The sequence below is a fragment of the Chiloscyllium plagiosum genome, chromosome 28 (genome assembly GCF_004010195.1).
Source record: "Chiloscyllium plagiosum isolate BGI_BamShark_2017 chromosome 28, ASM401019v2, whole genome shotgun sequence".
Taxonomy (NCBI): Eukaryota; Metazoa; Chordata; class Chondrichthyes; order Orectolobiformes; family Hemiscylliidae; genus Chiloscyllium; species Chiloscyllium plagiosum.
The window spans coordinates 27,583,136-27,610,098 of NC_057737.1; the positions used below are offsets into that span (position 1 = coordinate 27,583,136).

The following is a 26,963-nucleotide window of genomic DNA, read 5'->3' on the forward strand; positions in this document are numbered from 1 at the left end:
TCTGGAAGCTAAGTGTCCAAAAACGCAGGAATTGTAGATTGCTTCCCTTAAATGTAACTTTTGTTTCATCATTTTGGTGAAAGAAAGTGATTACGATACAGAGTACAAATACAGGGCTTTTTTTGGATTTGTTCTTATAGGCCCAGGGCCTTTTTCTTTTTTAGCCATGAGTTAGGGGTTTGTTATTGCTGAAAGTTGCAGCACTGACTATTTCAAATTTTATGGTTAAAAATTGTATAGTTTCAGTCCTGTGGGAATCATGTGACCAAGCTTCTTTGGTGGTGGGGCAGAAGACAGCAACTTTCATGACAAGTTTGTTTTGCACATAACCAACATTATGAGGCCCCACTCGGTGGTCAGAGGGAAGTCTTTAACACATCTTACAGCATAGGTGATCTTGCAACCCTATTGTGTAGGTTATTTTCTTGGAGACCTCTTTGTGTCCGTGACAGTTTATAACACAATAATTACCATTCCAGTTTCATCAAGAGGCACATGTGGGTGTTTATTCTGATCATCGTTTCTGAGAAGCTTTTGGAAGGTTACTGCTACGTCCTGCCACATGATTATAGCTGATGTTGGACCGTTTAATGTGCTTCTAAAACACTCACCAATTGCGTTAACAAAAAAAAATTGCCGAAAAATCTCAGCAGGTCAGGCAGCATTTGTGGAGAGAGAGAATCAGAGTTAATGTTTTGGGTGCAGTGACCCTTCCTCAGAACACTTACGTATTAAAACTGGTCTTTAAACACTTTGAGACATGTCTGTCACTGCTGGTCAATTACTAAACAATGTAAACAATGTGAAGGAGGTTATCTGGAGCAACAGCCACAGAGTGTCAACATCTCAGTTGTAAGCAGCATTTAAACAACAATCTCAAAAATATTGATCTTCTCCAATTCCCCAGAATTAGCATTCAAAGTGGTTGATACATGGTTTCATATCGTGGATAAATGTATTGACTGACCATGCAATGGTGATGTGGAGAAGAAGCCTACTTTGGCACTTAGAAAAATCAACCATTAGGCCGTACAACACAACAGGCCAACTAAGCAACAGCAGCAGAGATGCCAGTGCTGGCAAGAACTGATGATCATCCGCCAGTGTAAGGCAGTAGGAGTTGTGTTAAGGGTACTTGACCTGTCCAATTATGGGACTGTACATTATCAAAGCCGTAAGTAAACAATGGTAGTACCCATTCGTTTGTATTTACAAAATCCCCTGTGGGACACTTGTCGACACTCGGTCCTGCGTGAGACAAAAAAAAAGCTACATGAGCAGATTCTCCATCAACAACATTGCACAGCCAGCCAACAAAACAAACCGATGATCACAGCAAGCTGCCTACTGTCCTTTCATTCGACAAGGATTACGAACATGGTTAAGCTCTCTTTTCAATTTCCTTTTAGTATTAATGTGCTGCATTCAAGTAACACTCTCTATTTTCTCCAAAAGAAATGTTAATCTTGACCAAAATGCTGTACTTCAAAAACAAAAAACAAAGGAAGAACGTGTCCTATTGCTCTAGCTACTGTCAGACTCTGCATTAGCTCGACTCCCTAAAGCAGCAGTTCAGGTCATTTTTTTTATTACAAAGGCAGACTTTCAGTCTACAAAGGGCCACTATGTAAAGTGAAGCAATTTGAGTTTCAAAAACAATGAGCAGTCTCTGTAAATAAAATTAACAACCCAACTCATTCACTGGTTGTAACACGCCCAGACCGCATTGTCAAACAAAACTAATACCCTCCTGTTAGTCACATTATAGCATAAGCCTTCAGTGAATACGATACAAATACGTAATTCTTTTGTGTAAGGCAAGGCAGTATGTTGTTGATTCATTACAAAAAAAACTTTTCAAAATATGCCCACAAAATATATATATATCATATAATCATCACAGAATCCCTACAATGTGGAAACAGGCCATTTGACCCAATGAGTCCACACCAACCCACTGAAGAGTTATCTACCCAGATCCATTCCCCTTCCCCATTACTCCACATATCTTATGACCTTCAATTCTGACCCCTTATGCATTTCATTCTATCACTGGTGAGTGCAAACCTTCAATTTGCATGACCCTCAAGTTCTGTAAATCCCTCCATAAATCTCGATGCCAAGTTAGTCTGGAATGTTTTCCCTGTGACCCTATTCAGAGGTTTGAAAATTGTCACAACCCGTCAGTGAGAGCTGTTTGAGTAGGAGTACCATGGTAATGACTGGTTAGACCTGGGATGGCCGGTGCTGCCTTACAGCTCACAACCTCAAGATTTCAACCCATCACCCCACTTAGGGGGCCCCAAAGCACGGTTTGGAAAATCTATCTCTGCCTCTGTACTGCTCTCTCCTCCTTTAAAATGACACTTCAAACCCATCTTCATCCTACAAGCTCTCCATCTTCTTATGTAAGGTAACAGTTTTGAAAGGATTAGTATTGCAGACAGCATTAAACTCCACCCAATCTGATGATTTAATTTGGAGGTGGGTGGTGTAAAGGCAGAACAGCTTAGCAACTTCAAGAGTGAAGTTGAATATTCTAGGTCTTCTCATAATCTTAGTAACAATGTCTAACTTAGTTGCACCCAATTGCCATCAAGAAATAACCTACATGTTGTTTCATCTGAGAGGCCCCTCTCCTAAGGCTCACTGGTGGTTTTCCTCATCCACTGTAAACCAAGCAGACCTTTCGGCCCAGTCAAGGAAATGGGATAGTGGCAGGCAACACCCTCAACCACAAGCTGGTAGTGGGTGATACATATAACACGTTAGGTTCAGTGTTTTCTGTATTTGATAACACTCTTGTGAAGCACCTTGGGAAGTTTTGTTCTGTTAAATAATAAAAAACAAGCAGCACTCATCCACCGATGCTTTCCTGCTTCACAATTTGGCATTCGTACATTTGTCTCGATGAAAGCAAGACCACTAGCTTCAGCATCATGCCTCTACTTTCAGCACTGCTCAAGCTCTGTATCATTAAACTACTGCTTCTTAAAAGTACATGTCAATTCAAGTTGGTATATGCAACCTCTCGCTGGAGTAGTAAACAAAGTGAATCCACAAGCCCAGAAGGATTTAAGCCTTAAATCTTTGACCCACTAGCCTTGTACCATGCTTCTTTGTCCTCTCTGCCTGTACTTGCTTGTAGTATGTTAGTATACATTCTGAGGATCACTGCAGACCCACTGACAATACACGCCATGTTACCGTTGACCTTACCTTAACAGCTCAGGCTTCTTTCTGAACAGATGCCAACAAACTGAAAGAATCAGCAGACAAGGGAGATCATGAGTTTCTATGCAAGTATCACTCTCTCGAATTTACCTCGAAGTACAGAATGATACCTCACCAGAAATCACACATGTCCCGGCTGCTTGACACAGCTGTCTTAACTAGCTCCAATCCATTTCTTCTTAGCCAATGCCTTGTAGAATTTCCCAACTCGTTTTTGAAAGTTTCTGAATCTGCTGCCACCATCCTTTCAGGCAGTGGATTCTAGATCCTAACTCACTGTGAAAAAAAGCCCTTTTCCTTGTGTCTCTTCAGGATATTTACCAACAACTGTATATCTATGTTCTCTAGCTATCCTTATTTACTCAATCAAAATGCTTCATGGTTTTGAAAACATTTAAACTACATTTAACCTTCTCCACCAGTAGAATAACCCTAACTTCTTTAGAATTACCTCTCATTGAAACCTTTCATTCCTAGTACCAATCCAGTAAATCTCTACTGCCCTGGGCTTCATATTCTTCCCAAAATGTGGCACTCAGAATTAGCTTCAGGCTTAATTTAGGGCCTAACCAGTGCTACATGTGCTAACCAGTAACCACATGTGGGTGGCACGGTGGCACAGTGGTTAGCACTGCTGCCTCACAGTGCCAGAGACCCGGGTTCAATTCCCGACTCAGGCGATTATGTGGAGTTTGCACATTCTCCCCGTGTCTGCGTGGGTTTCCTCCGGGTGCTCCGGTTTCCTCCCAAAGTCCAAAGATGTGCAGGTCAGGTGAATTGGTCATGCTAAATTGCCCGTAGTGTTAGGTAAAGGGGTAAATGTAGGGGAATGGGTAGGTTGCGCTTCGGCGGGTCGGTGTGGACTTGTTGGGCCGAAGGGCCTGTTTCCACACTGTAAGTAATCTAATCTAATCTAATAGAAAGGTTTAATGCAACTTGCTTGTCTTTGTATTCTATGGCTCTACTTACAAAGCCAAAGAATCTGACATATACATTAATAAAACCCTCCTCAACATGTCTTGTCATATTCAAAAACTTCTGCACATATGTCCTAGATCTCTGTGTGGCTTTCTACAATTCCTATCTGTATAAAATACAAGCATTCACCACTATAGTCTATTTATTCAATTGGATATCCACATAGCCACTTCATCAAAGACCTTCACACACATTAACCACACTTGACTCATCAGCGCCATCCATTATTTCATCAAAGATTTCAATCGAGTTAACCAAAAATCAATTTGCCTTTACTGTGCTATCTTTCAGCTGGTCATTCATAATTCTTCGAGTGCTAATGATTTGTCTCAAACTAAGTGACGTTTTATTTACTGTGTGAATCTTCTGATGAGTCAGGTTGATGGAGGGGGAGGGGGGTAGTTTACGTCATTCCAACATGCTGTGGCTGTTTAAATCTGAAATGTGGTGGAAGCCATGACTAATGAGTAGGTAGTGAGCCTGCAGCGGCTCTGGAACAGAATGGTCACTGATTCCTGTGGGGGTGGCGGTATCTGGTTAGTAGCCCAAGAGGCAACAAGCAATCGAATCTGGAGGTGCCTTTGACAAACTCAGTCAATTCAAGCTTTGAGAGACAGCAATGACATGCACTTCCTATCTGTATAAAATACAAGCATTCACCACTATAGTCTATTTATTCAATTGGATATCCAGCTGGACATTGAGGTCTGAGTAGAAACAAGTATGGGCGGCATGGTGGCACAGTGGTTAGCACTGCTGCCTCACAGCGCCAGAGACCCGGGTTCAATTCCCGACTCAGGCGACTGACTGTGTGGAGTTTGCACATTCTCCCCGTGTCTGCGTGGGTTTCCTCCGGGTGCTCCGGTTTCCTCCCACAGTCCAAAGATGTGCAGGTCAGGTGAATTGGCCATGCTAAATTGCCCGTAGTGTTAGGTAAGGGGTAAATGTAGGGGTATGGGTGGGTTGCGCTTCGGCGGGCCGGTGTGGACTTGTTGGGCCGAAGGGCCTGTTTCCACACTGTAATGTAATGTAATCTAATCTAATCTAAAAAAAAGTAGAAATAAAACTGCACTTGTGAGAACTTGTCAATATCTCAACTCACTGTCTGGAGCGACCCCCAAATCACTGAAGGCAATAAATTAGGAGTCCAGTATTTGAATTTTACAGCAATTCATTATCGGTTCTTTCTTGACGACCCAGAGTGGGATGTAATTTAAGCCGATAAGATAAGAGAACTCATCTTAGTGACCTTTAGTTATCTAATTACTATCACCGTTGATATGATATACCGAACAGTTATTCTCACATTTCAGCCTAGTGCTCTCCCTAAATGAGTCACATCCCTTTCTGTTGACCTGCTGGAAAATGCAATAATTGCCGGCCTTTCAAACTGCTCCTGGTACAAAGCCCATAACTCGTGATGATCTTAGAATAATATACAGTCGGTTCTGATATAACACGATAGTTCTGTTCTTGTGTGATCTTGCGTTATAAGAAAATCGCACAATAGCCACACCATTAAACTAATGGGGCCAGAATTGCATTATAGGAGAAAGTGAGGTCTGCAGATGCTGGAGATCAGAGTTGGAAATGTGTTGCTAGAAAAGCGCAGCAGGTCAGGCAGCATCCAGGGAACGGGAGAATTGACGTTTCGGGCATAAGCCCTCCTGAAGAAGGGCTTATGTCCGAAACGTCGATTCTCCTGTTCCCTGGATGCTGCCTGACCTGCTGCGCTTTTCCAGTAACACATTTCCAGCTCAGAGTTGCATTATAGCCAATACAGGTAAAGAAAATTTGCCTAATACAAGTAACAGTTTAAAGCCAATTCACGTTGAAGAAACAAGCGTTATAGCAGAACCGACTGTAATGCAAAAGATTGCGCAAGATTTCTCCAGTTCCAAGACATCTGTGCCAATACTGTGTGGGGTTACTAATGGAGCTCAACTTTCTTTCCCGAACAGATCTATTTCCAAGATAGCAGTGAGTGTCAAGGAGGAAGGGGTAATGTGAAAGAAATGCCCTTCATAGGCATAAAACTGTGGAACTAATCAGTATAGGGTAGGAAAAGCTTAGGGAAGAATACATGGAGATCATTTACACTTTGCTACTTCTCTTGCTGACTCTCTAATGGGAGACACTGATTTAGATTTAGATTAGATTACAGTGTGGAAACAGGCCCTTTCGGCCCAACAAGTCCACACCGACCCGCCGAAGCGCAACCCACCCATACCCCTACATTTACCCCTTACCTAACACTACAGGCAATTTAGTATGGCCAATTCACCTGACCCTGCACATCTTTTGGATGGTGGGAGGAAACCGGAGCACCCGGAGGAAACCCACGCAGACACGGGGAGAACGTGCAAACTCCACACAGTCAGTCGCCTGAGGCGGGAATTGAACCCGGGTCTCTGAACCCGGGTCTCTGGCGCTGTGAGGCAGCAGTGCTAACCACTGTGCCACCGTGCCGCCCACTGAGGTGCTCCCTGGCCACCATTTCTGCTGAGATGTCTTGAGACTTACATTTTAGGTTTAAACACACATGGTCAGATTTGCATGAAGGTATAGGAGGGAGAAGGTGGCTTTATTTCTGGGTGACCAATCAGGAAGAAAGGAGGTTCTGCTAAGGGAATGCGGGCAGCTAGGTGCTAAATAAACAGCAGAATCAAAAAGGCTGTAATCTCTGGATGACTACCTGAGGCACCTGCAAATTAAAGAGGTAAACACGTGGCTCAAAGACTGATGTGTGAAAAACAGGTTTGAATTCATGGGACATTGGCACCAGTACTGGGGAAGGATGGTGCTCTTCCAATGGATGGACGCAAACTGAATCATGCTCAGACCAGAGTCCTGGCAAGTCATTGTGGATTGGGCTTCATACTAAATAGTGGGGGGGGGGGGGGAGGAGAAGTCTGTTACATGGAAAAAACGTTAGGGAAAAAGTTAGAGCGGGTGGACTCATGAGAAGTTATGAAAATTTGCAGAATAAGTAGACAAAGAGTACGGAAAGGGTCAAGAATGTAACTTCAGGCACAGCAGATAAGCGGTCAACTATGAGAAAGGGGCAGTCAATGCAGGACTGAGGGTGTTGTATTTAAATGCACTCAGTATATAAAGCAAGGTAAATGATAGGTATGATGTTGTGGGTTATCACTGAGACGTGGCCACAAGGGTATCAGGGCTGGAATTAAATGTCCAAGACACATCCTACCAAAAGAACAGGCAGATGGGCGGGTTGTAAGCAAGTAAAATAAATCGATAGCAAGAAGTGATATAAAGTTAGAAGGTGCAAAATCTGTGTGGAGAGAATTGAGAACCACAAAGGAAGGAAGGCTCTGATGGGAATTGTGTACAGGCCTCCTAGCAGGAGCCTGGATGTGGGGAAGAAAATAAATCAGGAGATAGAAAAGGCAGGTAAGAAAGGCATGATTACAATAATCATGATGGACTTCAATACAAACAAAAGAAAGAAGAAATGGAATAACTTAATTCTACTACAACGTCACAGAATAATAGATTATTTAATTACTAAACAGGAGGCATGGGATAGAGGGAAATTTGGCCAATTGGATAGAAAACTGGCTAACCGGTTCGGCACAACATCGTGGGCCGAAGGGCCTGTTCTGTGCTGTATTGTTCTATGTTCTATGTTCTAAACAGTAACTGTTCCAATACAGTAACATCCCATAAATACATCCTAGGTAAAGGCAAATTCAGTAAAATAGAATAAGCATTTTACTGGAGCAGAGAGTGTTGTGTAGAAGCTTCCAAACCCCAACAGCTACTGAAAGCTAAACTAAAGCCTAGTTCAGTGGGAGCCCACCCTTATAGGCTGCTTTTACTGTTCCAATTTTAAAAAAAACTCAATACCTCACAAGCTGTTTAATTTATTGGCATGGAACATACCACTCGTCACCTCTGTCTCAACCTTTTTCATAAAAAACTCAGGACAAAATACATCTCTTAAAGCAATAGTATCGTCACCCTTGGTAAAATCAGGAATGAAGGCAGATGATCCTGCACTCCAGATTCCATTACTAGTGGGAGGTGCTGCCTCCTGTAGCCAAGGAGCTGTGGATTAGACCTCTGTTTGTTCAGTCACACGAAAACCCATGTCAGAAACTCACAACCTGAGTACACATCATCCTCATAGCGAGAATCAGCATATCAGGTTTCTGACAAGTAACAGACTAGCATGTATAGCACAGTGATACCCATCCTACACTGATGAATTCAGTTAGCTCGGTGGCTAGACGGCTGGTGAAGGATGCCAACAGCACGGGTTCAATTCCTGCTCCATTGAAGGTGAACATGAAGGACTCTCTTCCTCAACCTCTCCCTGCATTTGAGGTGTGGTGCCCCTCAGGTTGGGCAGCCACCAGTCACCTCTCTTGAAAGAGAGAGCTGCCCTCTGGTACAGTAGGACTATGGCAACTTTACCTTACACTGGTGAATACTTGAGAAAAAATACACAACCAAGTCTGACGATTATGGCAGTATCTCATACAACACTATTCTACAGATGTCTTCACATTGGCCAAACAAAATGTTGTTTTGGCTTCTGAGGAGATCTTCACTGCACAATGCAAAGACCTACCAGTAATATGGTTAGGGTCAGGGTTAGCTGAATACTGAGCTCTAAAGGATCCCAGCATAAGGGCAGATAAAATGCTCAGAAAATGAATGGGAAATGCGTGTATTACTCCAACATCTTCAGAGGAATTCACAGAAGCTCATGTACAGATGTCAGGTCTTTCAGAAGATCACTGCTGATCTTTGTAGCATGGACATTGTACATTATTGTCTTATTAACCCTTTCTCAGTCTGTCCCCCAACTAGGGTCACTTTTAATGTACCTCCTTATTTGTTTACACAATTTAGTCAATCCGGTACACATACATTGATCACTGGAGAATCAACAGTTCGTCAATTTTTCTAAAAGAGAAATTTTTTTTTTCAAAATTTCAGTTGATGTTAATTTATTGGTTTGTCAATTCAAAAAATGATGAAATGCCACATTACGAATTTAGATCTATGATGAAAAAAAGCGCTTAGTCTACCAAAACTAATTTCTCTATGACAACAAGTACTTTAAATCACCTCATTATTTTGTTTCCATCAACAGGCTTGCTAATTTATTCAAAGTAATTGTTGAAGAAAACCGTTTTTTTTTAATGTTCTAAACATAGTTTGCATTTCCATTCTCCGAATCCTATGCGTGAGATTATAATTAAATTGCTTCCAGATCTTCTACATTGATGCTTATTCTAAGTCAAAAAACCTGCTGTTTCACAGGAAATGGAACTGAATAGAGCTTAATGTACAATGTAGAGGTGTGTCCCTTTCAAAGAAGGACAGGATGTGATCATTCTATGGTCTTGAAATGAATGGTCAATTTAAATACCCAAGTCGCAGAGAGAACCAAGATTTGACTGATTATTAAGTCACTGAAGAAGTTTAAAGTTTTCCAGAACCACTGTGGGTTTGAAATGGGGAAAAGAAGACACACTTCATTTTAATACAAGCTCAGCATTTGTCAGAAGATCGAGGTCAGAAGTACACTTCATACTAACTGTAAGCAGTGTTACTTTAAAGGGTTAAACTTTCTACAATGATACTTTGGTTGAAGCTGTTCAGATTTTTCAAAAAGAAAAGTTTCAAGTTACTTGCATTTCCACAGTCAGCTCTCAGGAAGAGACGGTCAGGGGAGTCACAGCTTCCTGACAAGAATGTTCATTTACATGTGGGAGAATAATGTTAGAAAAAAGCTACATTTTGGGGTTTGTGAGGCAGCAACTCTAGAACGGAAGCAATTGCTGCTCCCTGGTCATTGACCTTTAAAATGTCATTTAGAAGTTTCTTTTACACTCCTATTAGAGTGAGGGGTGTTGCATGGCTGGACCTGCAGAGCAAAGCGCCTGGATGGAGGATAAGACCAGGAGTGCCCACCTCAAACTCTCTTCTGAACTCTGGTCATCACTGTCCCCATGACTTGTCCTACCTGCCTATCTTCTTTTCCACCTATCCACTACACTCTCCTCCCTGACCTATCACCTTCATCCCCTCCCCCACTCACCTATTGTACTCTATGCTACTTTCTCCCCACCCCCACCCCCCTCTCATTTATCTCTCCACCCTTCAGGCACTCTGCCTGTATTCCTGATGAAGGGCTTTTGCCCGAAACGTCGATTTTACTGCTCCTCAGATGCTGTCTGAACTGCTGTGCTTTTCCAGCACCACTAATCCAGAATCTGGTTTCCAGCATCTGCAGTCATTGTTTTTATCATAGGGTAAAAAGGGTACAGGGTCATAAGAGTAACTGATATTCACCTCCCTCTCTTCAGCACTTGCTGAGGAACGGTTCATAGAATCATAGAAGAAAATCATAGAATTCATCCATTCGGCCTACTGAGTCCAAAGTTGTCTCCAGAAATCCCGCAAAACTCACCTCAGGCAACGAAATAGCCCAGAGGAGAAACCAGCCCAGCAGCTTTCTAATTAATATTACATTACATGAAGTGTGTGACTGCACAAAAATACAGTACACTCACACACAACTGTAAGCGTTCACAGCACTGGAACCTTATACAAAATACACAACTTATCCAATCTGTAGAGTAATCATCAGAGATTCACCATCCTATGTCATCAGTAGAAGAACACCAGCCTCCATCACAACAGCTGGTCATACATATTCCAGCACATTATCAAGTGAACAAAAAGAAATCCTTTGCGAGATCAGCTGAAAACCTGCTTTACAAAGTCATTTAGCCGTCATAACGGGACATACGTGTCGTGTGGAGGTGGTTCTCGGATCAGAATGCTACAAAGTGACCCCAAAACAATTCATTGAACTCGATGCAAGCTGCGATTTCAAAAAAAAGGTGAATGGTGCATTTTAATTTATGCTTTGAAAAGTTTAGCAAGCAGACACCAGATGTTCAGAATTAGTAACCATTCATTGCCAGCCTAATTCACTCATAAGGAAGTCTTTTTCTCATTGTGACTCTTTGATCATCTTAGTCTGAGGAGAAATCATTCCTCGATACCAGTGTGAAAGTCACATAAGTCACAATCAAACTGATCTTGTATAATTAACAACAGATAGTCTTGTGGATGAAATAAACCTAGGGACTAATGGATACTAATCCTCAGTAGATTTATATTACCTGTTCATTAACCTTCAGAGGATAAGATATATAGTTTTAAGTTAGAACTTCTTACTGGCATCAAAATATATTAAATCAAAACAAATGTTTTGTGGTTGCTCCTTAGTTCTTTTGCTCATACCACCACTCAATTAATTGTTACTTGTTAAAAGCTGAAAATGTGTTGCTGGAAAAGCGCAGCAGGTCAGGCAGCATCCAGGGAACAAGAGAATCGACGATTCGGGCATAAGCCCTTCTTCGGGCATAAGCCCTCCTGAAGAAGGGCTTATGCCCGAAACGTCGATTCCCTGGACGCTGCCTGACCTGCTGCGCTTTTCCAGCAACACATTTTCAGCTCTGATCTCCAGCATCTGCAGACCTCACTTTCTCCTTACTGGTAAAAAGCCCAAGGGGTTTTGAAGGGTGTCAGAGTGAAAGAAGATGCACACATGTAATTGATTTACCCTCCTCTCCTTCACACTTGTTGCAGGAAGTCCCTTTGGTTGTGGTCTTTTGTATTGTGAATAAGAGTGGATGTAGTTTCTTACACCAGGCTGTTTGAAGCAAAGTGCCTGGGTATGTTCCAGGACATTAAAGGTTAGGACAGTGAAATGCTCCTAATGACCTATACTAGCTCCCTGCCAAGCAAAGCCTTGATTCTGGTTGGGAGTTACTGTGGGCGACCGGGATCCCATTCATCTGGGACACCACATCACCTTCTTCCCCAACAGGCCTGACATTGCCAATTAAGCACCCATCCGGAGCATACACTAGTGCCCACCCTAACCTTGGTCTCAATTTTCCCCATCTTTGTAACCCCTCTTTGGGTGAAGAGCTTCTGTGAAGAGAACCATAATATATTTTACTGTTAAATGAACACTTGCTACTCTTCAACTCATTTCCTGGCAGAGACACTATTTCAGGACGTGTGTAAGGTGACACCCCCATACCATTACTGCTTAAAGTTAAATCCCTGTGAAATTTAAACAATAAGAATTAACAAAGGTGGATTGAATGCCAACACATAGTAACTGTTATATTTCCAGCTGAAAAATTAATCTCTTAATATTATTTAATTAATTACATGAAGGGCAACTCTGACGGTTTTAGAGTGGCCTAACCTCTACCAGAAAAATGGAGTTAAAAACCACACAACACCAGGTTATGGTCCAACAGGTTTAATTGGAAGCACACTAGCTTTCGGACCGACATTCCTTCATCAGGTGATAGTCATACACCTGATAGTAGTACATACAATTATAGCAAGAGCTAGATTTAAATTATTGTAGGGAGCAGGACTTCTTCCTAGTTCGTGTTGCCCCGGACTACGTCACACACATGAAATGAGTTATATGAGGTACAGAATCATTGTCATCAATTGGTTTTTAATCATTGCAGCTGCAATGTAACAGTTTCATTCCTGAAGCACATTCCAGAACAAGTTTACAACGTGCTCTGCCAAAGTTCCATGACTGACCTGGGCACTGCTGAATCCTTTCAAAATGTTCAACTCAGCAATTCAGTTCAAAGGATTTCATGCACAGCTAAGCGATTTAAAATTTATGACTACTGTCTATATCATGAAGCTCAATTCACTTTTAGATGTATCTTCTGTTCATGTAAGGTTTAACTCTGAATGTATTTAATGCTTTCAGTCTTTTGTCAACACCAGTATTTAGTAGTTGCACTGTTAACCAGGTAAACCCGAGATGAAGAGTAATGATTGTAGCAAGATCAGGCAGGTGGACCTCATAGAACATGAGTTAGATTAGATTAGATTAGATTAGATTACTTACAGTGTGGAAACAGTTCCGTGAGTGGACCAATTTAACAGCCCCAATCAGGGAGCCCTGGCTGACAGATATAAACAGGAGTGTCAGACATTCTGTTCACTCTGAGAGCTGGCTTTGAAACAGCTGGAACCGAACTCTCCACATATAAATAAAGGGTGACTTGGTGATGGGACATCAGCCTCTGTGGAGTTACCTCAGTTGCGATGAGAGAAAAGCACACCCCTGTTGAAATTTGCTCGCAATAGTTGTCTTTGAGTTGGGATATGCATTTCTGGTGTCATGCCATTATTTGGCAAGGGAGACTCATTTAAACTTGCCATCGAAGATTGGGCCCAGTATGTGGAAAGAATGCGGCATCTTGTCTGAATAAATGATACTGGAGCAGATGAAAACCCAAGGTAACTCTAGGGTGTAGGTTTGCTCGCTGAGCTGTAGGTTTGATATCCATTTGGATGGCATTCCTTTCCCATCTTCGGACAAGTTGTAGCATGTTGCGCCCATAGGTTTTTGCAAAGTTTGTGAAGGTCTGTAGCTCAGGTTGAGGTTTAGGGTGTAGGTTTGCTCACTGAGCTGTAGGTTTGATATCCCTCGGATGGCATTCCTTTCCCATCTTCGGGCAAGTTGTAGCCTGTTGCGCCCATAGGTTTTTGCAAGATTTGTAGCTCAGGTTGAGGTATAGGATGTAGGTTTGCTCGCTGAGCTGTAGGTTTGATATCCAGGTAATTCTCTTGAAAGCTTGCAGATCCGCAACGTTTTTGGTTATTGGGAGCTTAACTTTTCCTGAGGCACCAGATACTAAAACCTTTCAAGAGTTGACGGATTTAGTTATGGAATATTAAAACCCAAGCTTCCTCTAATTAAAGAATGCTATAGGTTTTACCTGGCAATTTGAGAATCGGGGGAATCTAAATCAGGATTTTTGACCAGTCTCAAATGACCAACAGAGGCATGTGACTTTGGTTTAACCCTTAATGAAATGCTGAGAGACTGTTTGGTATATTGGATTAATGATGTAACCATCTAAAAGTGCCTCCTAGCTCAAGCCCAACTGAACTTCCAACTGGCACAACTGTCTTTATCACTGGAAAATGTGACAGGTGGAGGGGGCATTCAGATGGAAGTTGCCAGTCTGACTGTGCTTCTGGAACACCACTTCAGTAATGGCAATTGCAAAGCCTCACTCAGGGCACATCTTGAACAGATGGAGTCCAGGTCGGCCCACAACAAAACATCAAGACAAAGCCAAGCCTTGGCCAAACTGTTAGAGCTTTGTTCAGGACCTGGGCTGACAGGCCATTGTAATTGCCACTGATATGTGGACTCGAGGCAGCAAAAGAAAACCCACTCAACCTAAATTGAGTAAGAGAACTCATAGGCTGGTATCCAGGAGAGTGCACATCCTTTAAAGCCCACTTACACCTGGTGAGAACAGTTAGGCTGTTTAGCAACATCCAAATCAGAACCAATCAAAATAAACATCTGATTAAATGGTTTTAATACTGGTCAATACCGGTATAGCTGTCCCAGTGATCAGAGAACCAAAATTTACTCTGGACTACAACTCTTAAGTTTGCGCAAGACCTCGGCTAGACTGAGAACCTATGCCAGGGCACCTTTACAGATTAAGGGTACAACTTTGGTTCCAGTCTCTTATGACAGGCAGTTCCCACTGACTGTAGTAAAAAGCTTGAGCCCAGGCTTGATGGGGCATACTTGCTTAAGAAAGATTCACCTCGATTGGCTCAACATTTTTCGATTAGAAAATGGCTGCCTGAGTGAAGTGCTAATTAAATACCCAGAAGTCTTTCAGGAAGGTCTAGGGACTATCAAAGGAGCCAAGGCCATCTTGTATGTTGACCAGGAAGCAATTCCACGATTCTGCACTGCCATTTGCCTTACGGGCAGAAATCAGAAGGCTGGAAAGTGAAGAAATCATTTAACTAGTCCAGTTTGTAGAATGGGCAGCACAGGACATACAATGGGTCAGTTTGCCTTTGTGGGGATTTTAAACAAACTGAAAACTGCTTTTAGCAGCTGGATAAATACCTAATCCATCGCATCGAGGATTTATACTCAAAGTTAGCAGGGTGCCGTCCTTCACAATACTGGACATGAGCCATGCACACTGCAATTCCGGTTAGATGAGGATTCCTAGAAGTATGCTATAATTAATACCCATAAGGGTTTGTACCAATATATGAGACTGCCACTTGGAGAATTGTCAGCCTGTGGCATTTTTCAGTTGACGGAGAACATTTTACAAGGTCATCCTCAGGTCACCATTTACCTAGATAACATGCTAATAACAGGGAAGACCAAAAAGGAGCATTTGGAGAACTTGCCTTAGACGTTTCTTCCAAGTTGGCTACAGAGTCAACAAGACTGGGTGACACACATTAGAAGATAAGGTGAGGGCAGCCAAAGGTGCCCCGGATTGGGTTGGTGAATTATTACGGAAAGTCCGTACATAACCTGGCCTCCATCCATGCACTTTTGCATCAAATCTTATAATAGGATCAGTCTTGGAAAGGGTCGCGTTGCCAAGCTATAGCTTTCAGGGAAGTGAACAAACAGCCATCATCCTCCAAGGTGTTGGTACATTGTAATCTAAAGCAAGATCTGGTATTGACATGTGATGCCTCCCCTTACAGCTTCAGAACATTATTAGCTCACAGGTGGCCCAATAAAGAGGAACACCCAATAGCATGTACATCCAGGACTTTGGCTAATGCAGAGTGCAAATACACCCAGATAGAGAAGGAATATTCGGCGGTCATATTTGGAGTCAGGAAGTTCCACCAATACCCTTACAGACAAATTTGTAACAATAACAAACCACAAACCCTTGCTAGGTGTACTTGAAGAGGACAAGGCAGTGCCGCCCATAGCTTCAGGCCGAATTCAGCGGTGGGCTCTAATACTAACTGCGTATAATTACAAGTTGGGACACCATCCAGGAGGCCAAATAGCAAATGTGGATGCATTGAGGCATCTCCCACTGGCAGATTCACCACTGGTAGTACCGCCACTGGAAGAGTCCAGAATGGTTTTAAATTTTCTGTCAGAAGTCACACGATACCAGGTTATAGTCCAACAGGTTTATTTAAAATCACAAGCTATCGGAGCACTGCTCCTTCGGCAGGTGAAGTTCTTCAACTCAGAATCTGAGATGGACATGGCAGATATCGCTGCCTCGAATGCCTTTGCTGCCTGAACAGGGGAATGAATTTCTTCCGAGACGCTCTGGGAGTGATCAGAGGCAGAGTGGGAGAAGCCTGACCTGGTGCTAAAACACCCCAGGAGGGGCTACAAACAAAAAAAAAGATCTATGTCCTCGGTTTCATAGGGGGAGGATTATAGTGATTGTGGTGAGTTCAGCCAGGTGGACCTCATAGAATCTAAGTTCCCTGATTGGGGCTGTTAATCAGATCCAATCAGGGAGCCCTGGATGACAGAGATAAACGGGAATATCAGAGGTTCTGTTCACTCTGAGAGCTGGCTCTGAGGAAACTGGATCAGTGGTAAGTGCTTCCCGCATGGAAATAAAGGGTGACTTGGTGACAGGATGTCAGCCTCTGTGGAGCTATTTCAAGAAGAGTATTAAAGAAATGCTCCAAATTACAAGATCAAAGAAGAACTCAATTTATTATGTAAGTGGAATTTGAAACTAATTAATACAATCGTTATTTTCTGGAAGTGCTCTCTCAAGAGGAGACCAGCAGCATGACGGTCATTGCTATGGAGTCAGAGCCATCTTGAAGAATTCAAAACCAGTTAAGTCTCCAATAATCAATTTTCCACTTTAGAGGTGCTAAATAAAATCAGAGACAAAATCAACTAAGTGGTGTCAGCAGCATGAAAACTTCAGTGAGCCACAAAGAGTTTTCACTCAATTGAAAATATCAGTTTTCAGTTTCAGAAAAGATGATAAAACAAATCATAAATTGCAAACCCATTAATCTTACCTCATTAACTGGAAAAATAATACAATTGATTTCTTGAAATAATCCCCAAGGTGAAAATAACCTTGAAAATAGCAGCAAGCCCAATTTCGGGTATTGCTGCCTGACCAATTTCCTGAACCACTTTTATGGAATTGATTCCAAACTGGTTTTGAAAAACTGTTTAGGTTTAGTTTTCCAGGAAGCATCCAAGTCCTACATTAGAACCATGACTACATTTCGAAAGGATTTCAAGGCATTAAAATGCTTTGAGGCATTGGTGAAGATTATTAGTGGGCAGCACGGTGGCACAGTGGTTAGCACTGTTGCCTCACAGCGCCTGAGACCCGGGTTCAATTCCCGCCTCAGGCGACTGACTGTGTGGAGTTTGCACGTTCTCCCCGTGTCTGCGTGGGTTTCCTCCGGGTGCTCCGGTTTCCTCCCACAGTCCAAAGATGTGCAGGTCAGGTGAATTGGCCATGCTAAATTGCCCGTAGTGTTAGGTAAGGGGTAAATGTAGGGGTATGGGTGGGTTGCGCTTCGGCGGGTCGGTGTGGACTTGTTGGGCCGAAGGGCCTGTTTCCACACTGTAATGTAATCTAATCTAATCTAACAAGCAATCGAGCAAGAGGGAGCTGCATTTGTACACGTATTGTTGAAAAATAAGTCATTAAATACGGGGGAGTTGCACTGGAGCATGCATTATTGAGAAACATGTCATTGCATATGAGTTATAACATCGTGAATGGCATTATTTAAATGCAAGACTCCTTTCTTTAAGTCAGAAAACAAAGAATGCCTGAGGTGAGGGAGGTGGACGAAGACTGCAACTTACCCATAATAAATTACTTATCCCCCCAACAATACATTCAGCAGTGCAGCTCTCCCAACAAGCTAGCAGAAGAAAACATATGGGAAAGAGGTTTGGGTTGGGGGGAGAAAGAACATACCAAGAAATAACAAAGTGATTATTGGTTTAATTTGGATAGGATTTTGGTAAACAGCTGGTACTTAACTTGAGCTGCTTGTCAGGGTAGAGTTATTGAACACAATTCTGTTTATCTTAGTTGTAAACAACATTTCATTTATCTCCTCTATACAAATTAAACTGCTTTCATTCTGTATGTATAAAAAACACTAACAAGTCACAGGAAAAGATTTCAATATGTTTAAGGAAGGTGCCTCCTGCTATCTTTGTGCCCTAACAGTGCTAGATCTGACAGCTTTAATAAAGCTAAACCAATTTGGCAGATATTTTATTGTGCCTCAGACTCAATGGCAGAAATACATTATCTGTTTACGGCCTGCTAGTGTTGAAAATTTCAACCAGCACAAAGCCTTCCTCTGTTTTCAGTATGACTGGAACCTCATACATTCATCAACTGCCTCCAGGGAATCATTGTATGAATAAATCCATGGAGTCCAAAGCAAGCATTTGGTACAAAAGCAACAGAAAGAGGTAAAGTACACAAGAAATTATATTTGGATAGTTTAACTTTGGCGATAAGTTGTTATTTTGAAATGATTTTCATTTAGAAACAACTCATGTGCACACTGGTGACACCAGAATACAGTCTAGTTAGCAAAATCAGCCAGTTTCAGAGTCATTCGTAGTGACAACCTATGAACTAATTAAAAATGTTTTAAGCAATAGCATGAGCAAAAACATTTTGTACATGCCATTTCTAAGGGAGTGAAAACATGTCTAATGTTCTGGAGTTGCTCGTTACTCAACGCAGATGGGATGTACTGTCATTTATTTTGATTAATTATTTTCCCCTTTCATGCTTTTTGTCATTTTGAATGCATTCAGGTATTTTGTTCAGCATTTGTTGGGTCTGTTAAAAATAATTTCCTCCTGCATTTGACAAAAGAATTATGAAATTTCCACTGATTTTCTTACCCACAAGTATCAAAACCCATCCGATCCTTTAGGGATCAAAACTGTCATCCTTATTTGGTCTGGCCTACATGTGACTCCAGACCCACAGCAATGTGGTTGATTCTTAACTGCCCTCTGGGGCAATTACGGATAGACAATAAATGCAGGCCTAGCCAGTGATGCCCACATCCCATGAATGAAAAAACAATCTCCTGATTTAATTCGAGCTCTGCTTAAATAAAGCATTATGGAACATTGTAATATGTTAAAGATATTACACAAATATAAGTTCATGTTGTGTTGGATAGGCTGTATTGACAATACTGATATCATTTGCTTTTCCAAGAATTGAGAGATAACATTTATGATCCCAAGAGCAAGGGAGAGGGAACAGAAAATGTATGGCTGAGAAGTAGGCCATTCGGCCCATCATGTCTTTGCTAGACAAAGAGCTATCCAGTTAATTCCACTTCACAGAAATAAGAGGAAATGATAAAAATGCTGAAGCTTCATAGAGAAGAAATTTAGAAGTAAACTCGTTAACATTCTTAAAGTATATAATAGATATCTTGAACATGGAATATTACACTAGGTTAGTCAAATCAAACAAACATAAACCTCAATTACTAGTAAAGAGCAGGAGTGGTGCGGTACTTTGAGACTACTAGCTCACTGGGATTCCTTACAAGTGCTCCATCATCAATGCTCAAACCAGGATCGTGATCGACCACTCAGTATACATTTGGATGGGGGCAGAGGCAACACCTAAGGACATCTACACCATTCATGAACAATCAGTTTTCTAACATTGCTTTTGTTGTCCATCCCATGCTACCATTAACGCCATGTGTGTCTGGTATATAGTCACTGCTGGATGAACTTCAGAAACACACCAAATTTATTGCAACAATTCCCAGCTTTGTAAACTTTGCCACTGGATAGAACAAAGGCAGTAGTGTAACGGGAATGCCATCATCTCCAAATTCCCCTCCATGTCACATTTCACTCTGGCATCGATATACATCTTTATTCAAATACTGTTGCTTAATCAATATCTTGGGACTTCCTAACACTATTAAACAAGGACAATTGGAACAGGAAGTGTAATGACACAAAAAGATGACCCACAAATACATTCATATGGCAATTACAGGTAGTTCTTCTAACGCGATGGTTGCAATTTGAAAAATCGCACTTGAGTAACAGCTCTTAAAGTGTTGGTGATGTAATCACTTTACACTCAACACACATTTTAAAAGTTCACGCTTTAGAAACAGCATTCCTAATTAGTTCAATTGCTTTACAGCGAATTCTCATTAATGAAACGCGTGTAATAGCAGAATGACCGGTGGAGATGGCAATAAATGTAGCCTTGGCCACATCCTGACAAAAGAAAATCATAAAAAGTAACCTTAGAACAGAAAAACAAAATACTCAAAACTCCTAGGATATTCTATCAGATGAACATTTGGGGTGAGGGATTTTCAGGAGTTCAGAATAGGTTGGGTGTAAGATTGAGTGTGTGGAGCTGGAAAAGCACAGCAGGTCAGGTAGCATCCGAGGGGCAGGAGAATCCACGTTTCGGGCATAAGCCCTTCATCAGGAATGAAATGCGAAACGTCGATTTTCCTGCTCCTCCTCCATGCTGCCTGACCTGCTGTGCTTTTCCAGCGCCACACTCTCGACTCTGATCTCCAGCATCTGGAGTCCTCAATTTCTCCTGAGTGTAAGATTGGATGACTTCAGTTTGATAAAATGTTAGGCCTTTTCACATCCTTACCTTTGTTTGATGTTGTAATCAATAACAAGAACAAAATATACTTCATCGTGTCCAAAAAGTTTAAGGAGCTGTGTCTCAACAAATTTACAGAACATCTAAATAGAACCATTTAGGCAAGTCCAGAATATTAAGCAGCACAATGCAGGCAAAGGTTGTGGATTAAAATTAGTAAGAACATATGTTAAAAATAATTGTGTTGATAACTCATAAGATAGAAAGAGGAACAATCTGCCAGACCAGACAGTGGAGTCAAGTACACTCAGCACATTACAAAATGGCCAATTATCAACCAGAGAGTTAGGAGAGTGACTTGTGAAGTTTCAATGGGCTGAATGGTGTTTCTTTGTCGTTCACTGTGCTCTTTTTGTGTGAAATGCAGGTTTTATGTGGAAACACAATTGCTGAATTCTGATACGGTTTGTGAATGGTGTTTTGATAATGAGATATTCACCTTTTCCTATGGTTCGTTACTCTAGGGCACAGATGATTAGTGTCTGGATTATCTCTTGGATTGCAGCCATAAACCTCCAAAAGGTCATGTAACATTCTGAACGTGTGTGCTTGTGGTAAGGTTTCCTCAGCATGTCTGCTCCGGTAGCACAAGTATTATGCCAACTTCAGCATGTTAATCATGCAATACTTTTGCAGACAAAAGGAAATGAAAGAGCCTTTCTGAAAGGAAGCTTTTAAGTGTGGTATCTTTATTTACATATACTATGAATGAAGTAAATACCAAGGAATACAAAAAAAGAGGAAGTGGCTGAAAGCAGGTAATAACTATGGTGTGTCTATTGATACCACATAAACTAAAACATTACAAGCAGAATATAATCAATAGTGTTGAACAGACACCATACTAGGGAATTCTCTCAGTATATGTCAGCTGCTCTTGTTGTAATGGAATCAACCGATACAGAATGTTTGACAAAGATCTGGAATTATCAGTTTTATAACAAATAGGAGAAAGAAAATTCACAGAACTTATGTTGAGCGAAGTGCTTAATCTCAAATGATAAGACTGAAAAGGTGAGAACAGAAGAATTTTATATTTTTGACTGAAGTGTAAATTATTACCTAAGAACCAGGAGCAGGAGTAGGCCATTTGGCCCCTCGAGCCTGCTCCACCATTCAATAGGATCATGGCTGATCTTTTCATGGCCTCAGCTCCATTTACTCACCCTCTCACCATAACCCTTAATTCTCTACTGTTCAATAAATGATCTGTCTTGCAATTAAAAACGTTCAATGAGGAAGTATCAACTACTTCGCCGGGTATGGAATTCCACAGATTCACAACCATCTGGGTGAAGAAGTTCCTTCTCAATTCAGTCCTAAATCTGCTCCTCTCAGGTTTGAGGCTATGCCATCTTGTTCTAGTTTCATCCACCCCAGTGGAAACAACCTCCCTGCTTCTATCCTATCCATTCCCTTTATAATTTTATATTGTTTCTATAAGATCTCCCCTCATTCTTCTAAATTCCAATGAATATAATCCCAGTCTACTCAGTCTCGCCTCATAAGCCAACCTCCCCCCAACCCTGGAATCAACCGAGTGAATCTCCTCTGCACCCCCTCTAGTGCTAGTACATCCTTTCTAAGTAAGGAGACCAAAACTATATACAATAATCCAGGTGTGGCCTCACCAGCATCCTGTATAGCTGTAACATAACCTTTCTGCTTTTAAACTCAATCCCTTTAGCAATGAAGGACAACATTCCATTTGTCTTCTTAACTACCTGTTGTACCTGCAGACCAACCTTCTGTGATTCTTGCACAAGGACACCCAGGTCCCTCTGCATGTCGTAGCATGCTGCAATTTTTTAAATATTCAAATAATAGTCCTTTTTACTGTTATTCCTACCAAAATGGATGACTGCACATTTATCAACATTGTACTCCAACTGCCAGACATTTTCCCACTCACTTAAACTATCTATATCACTCTGCAAACATTCAGAGTCCTCTGCACACTTTGCTCTTCCTCTCACCTTAGTGTCATCCACAAACTTTGACACACATGATCCACAATTTAAAATCATCTATGTAAATTGTAAACAATTACGGTCCCAACACTGATCCCTGAGACACACTATTAGTCACTGAATGCCAACCAGAAAAATACTCATTTATCCCCACTCTTTGCTTCCTTTAGTTAATCAATCCGCTATCCATGATAATACATTACCTGCAATGTCATGCATCTTTATCTTAAGCAGCAGCCTTTTGTGCAGCACCTTGTCGAATGCCTTTTGGAAATCTAGATACACCACATTTACCGGGTCCTGTTGTTCACCGTGCTTGTAATGTCCTCATAGAATTCCAGTAGATTAGTTAAGCATAACCTGCCCTTCATGAACCCATGCTGTGTCTGCCCTAAGAGACAATTTCTATCTTGATATCTTGTTATATCTATCTTGATAATAGATTCAAGCATTTTCCCCACTACAGAAGTTAAGCTAACCGGTCTATAACTCCCCATCTTTTGTCTAGCTCCTTTTTTAAACAGTGGCGTTACATTTGCTGTTTTCCAGACTGCTGGAATGGCCCCAGACTCCAGCGAATTTTGGAATTAGCATTTGCTATTTCTCCCACCATCTCTTTTAGCATCCTGGAATACATTCCATCAGGGCCAGGAGACTTGTCTACCTTTAGCTACATTAGCTTGCCCAACACTACCTCTTTCGTGATAATGATTATTTCTCAGTCCTGATGTCTATGCGTTAAATAACTGTGTTGAAGGCTCATCAAAGTTTCAAATATAAAATACCAAACAGCACACTCTACAGAAATCTTTGGGCACATGTTTTGCAGAATAGTTACAATCCTTTCTTAAGTGTTAGCTATATGGGAGGATAGCAACCACCCAATACAGTGTAATGGCTGCCACTGGGCATCATAACACAGAACGTCAACAGGGCACATCTGGCAGGACCTTTACTTACAATAGGATCAGTCTGTAATTAGTTTGGTTTCTCTCCAAACAGTTCCTACTATTGTCAACAAGCCAGCAGCAAAACATTAACGCCAACCAATTTTAAAGCAGGGAAAGATAATCCAATTGACAGCACAAAGTTGCAGTTAAGCCCGTTAGTGTTGAGAAAGGACTGGAGTGAAACCATAATTGATAAAATCATGGCATGGATAACAAGACAAGCTGTTTTTTTCTTGCAGCACAAGAAAAACCTGAAACTGTTTCCAGATAGCACTGCATGTATAACTGAGATATTTGTAGGTCAGCAGTTATCATGGGTCACAGGGTATGTTATGGGCTTCTCTATCCGAAGCCTAGGAACCATGAGCTGCTGAAGAAGAGCAAAACAGTGCAAAATATAGACAGCACAACTCCCACACCGCGCTGCGTTCAAGGGCTCACTGCTCCTAACACGTTTGATTACTAATGAGCGGCTTAAAAAATAGTAATCAGAGCCATTCATAAAATATAAATGTCACTTTGCCACATGTTAACAATGAAAGCAGCAACCAGACTACATTGGATTACTAATTCATCTGCAGATTCAAAATGACAGTGCATCCCTAAGACGTCTGATACATATCAGGCTATGGTTCTGGCAGTGGATCTATGTGAATGAGAATCAATCAGCAGCCTCTTTATCCATCATTGGTGGTGGGGAGGGAACAGCGGGGAGGCAGGTACAACCAGAACCAACCTCTTTCCCTGAACTCACTAAACACAATTGCCAGACAACAGCTAATCAACAGCAGTTATGTAAACATACAACAGACCGCTGGTTTACTCTTCTCCATGTCTTAAACAGCAATATGAATGAGAAGAACTGAAGAGGGCACATTATTGTAAATACATTTCCTTGGCACTTTCGCCGGCTTGGCTGCTATTCTGGAACCACACATCTGAAAGAAGAAATCTTGTCCGCCGGACTGAGGGGGCTTCAGGCCAATCCACATCCAACAACCTGCTCTGAAAATACTGCTCACATTTTGATAACTTCTATATTTGTCATTGAGAAAATCCCAACAGTCTAAATATAACAATTCACAGCACTTAAAGAAAAGAGTCAGTTCATCCCATCACCCAATATCAATGGATCCTTGAAAATAAAAGTTTAGGTTCCAGATCTGCACCTTTGCCAAAAATTAAGCGGTTCTTTCCTTGGCCACACCTGATCTGTGAACCATGTTTTTCTTAGACTTAGATTACTTACAGTGTGGAAACAGGCCCTTCGGCCCAACAAGTCCACACCGACCCGCCACCCACCCAGACCCATTCCCCTACATTTATCCCTTCACCTAACACTAGGGGCAATTTAGCATGGCCAATTCACCTAACCTGCACATTTTTGGACTGTGGGAGGAAACCAGAGCACACCTACGCAGACATGGGGAGAATGTGCAAACTCCACACAGTCAGTCGCCTGAGGCGGGAATTGAACCTGGGTCTCTGGCACTGTGAGGCAGGAGTGCTAACCACTGTGCCACCGTGCCACCCATGAAATCGTCCCATTCTCTTTTGAAATATAGACAGGAATCTTCCCTTCAGTAGTAGCAGTAAGGTGGTGGGACAAGATGATCATTCGGTCGACTGATGTCCGACAGATCCATCAAGTTCTGGGTGAGAACGCCTTCCCACTACAGCACCAACTGAGACCTATAAGAGTTCAATTAAAAGGTATCTTCACACTACTGCTGTGATCAACTCTAGTTCAAGTGGACAAGAACATTGGCAGGCTCCCTGATGGGTCAGAGGGTCCCTCGATCCCAATCGAGGGCTGATCACAGCCGTGGATAGGGTGGGAGGAGGTAGCTGCTGAAAGTCACCCCTCTGCCTTGCTTCCAGCACCAGCCCTAGCCCATGATGCCCCTTCAAAATGCTACCCACCTTGCCCGCTGCTTCAGCCTCCAGCAGCCTTGGTGCAGTGGCTCACAGTGGCACCGGTCTCTGACTGGCCAGCTGCTTCACCAGGGCAGGACATCACTCCTGGGGGAAAGTCTGGGTGGCCCCTTAAATGCTGGATAAGCAGCTTATCTGATGGGGCTTTCCTGGTCACAGCAGTGGGGCATGTCTTGCTCATTTTTACACCTGCCACCAGACCTCGACAAAAAAGAGTAAGATTCCACTAATAGTGTTTGCAGATAGACAGACGAACCAACAGGTGTCAAAAACATTGCTTCCTGCCCAGTTCCGATGGCAGAGGTACTTATTCTCAGACCTTTTACAGCTAGAGTCACGGGAAAGAGTTCAGGATGAGCAACCATTCTTGGCTTCTGCAGTCTATGGATATTTGTCCTGCTGGATGCAACCAACCCTGTACAGCCTGAAGACCAAACTTGAAACCTTCCTACTACTGAATGGAATGCTGAGTTGGAACAGACCTGGGATTGGTTCTGATCTCCTCAGCAGCTGATTGATGTATCCATACAGAAGCTTACATGGTGTCCTTTGACTTATGAACATATCCAACAGGAGAATCCACCCAGGGGGGTGCAGAAGGGAGGGAAAGCAGGCTCCTTAACAACATACCAGCAGAAGGTCTGGCCAGTGTTGGAGTTCAGGGTGACCACCAGATAAATGCCCGATTCCTCGGCTCACCAGAAACAAGTTGTAGACATATCTCTGCTGTTGCAAAGGCACAGAAACACCCTACTATAAAGAGGTGCTGGCTCCCAGCCCCTTCAGCAACTTGCACAAGCTGGGAATGGACTCAGTTCCGAATCAAACAGCTTGTGAACGCAAATACGTGAGTACAGGGGAGATATCTTCCAGGACACATGGTGAATTAAATCCGGGCAAGACTTCTACACTCACAAGGGAGAGGCAAAGATTGGAAAAAACTCTGAAGAAAATTGTTTAAAAATAAATAAACCCACAATTATTTCCAGCATGAATGAGAAATCAGAAATTATAGTCACTGAAAGTTCTATTAATTCATAAAAAATGGACTCACTGATCAAATAGTTGTTATTCTATGAGCCTTTTTTCTGAAACATATAAGATCAATCAACATTAGGTATAACTGAGATGTTTTACTCAGCGAGCAGTCTTGTGGTCTTCCAGTGGTTGAGTACATGCCGTTATCTGCTAAATATATACGTAAATCCTTACAAAGCTTGGCTGTTAACCTTGCATTTCCCATGGCTCATCCACCTAGCCTGCATATCCCTGAACACTATGGGCAATTTAGCATGGCCAAACTACCCAAACTGCACATCTTTGGACTGTGCAAGGAAATC

At 42.0% G+C, this 26,963-nt stretch overlaps 1 protein-coding gene across 1 annotated transcript in view; it reads right to left on the minus strand.

The window, feature by feature from the left end:
- LOC122564076 (cytosolic arginine sensor for mTORC1 subunit 2) overlaps window positions 1–26,963 on the minus strand; it is a 156,622-nt gene that overhangs the window by 77,851 nt on the left and 51,808 nt on the right. The gene's annotated exons all lie outside the window — the stretch shown is intronic.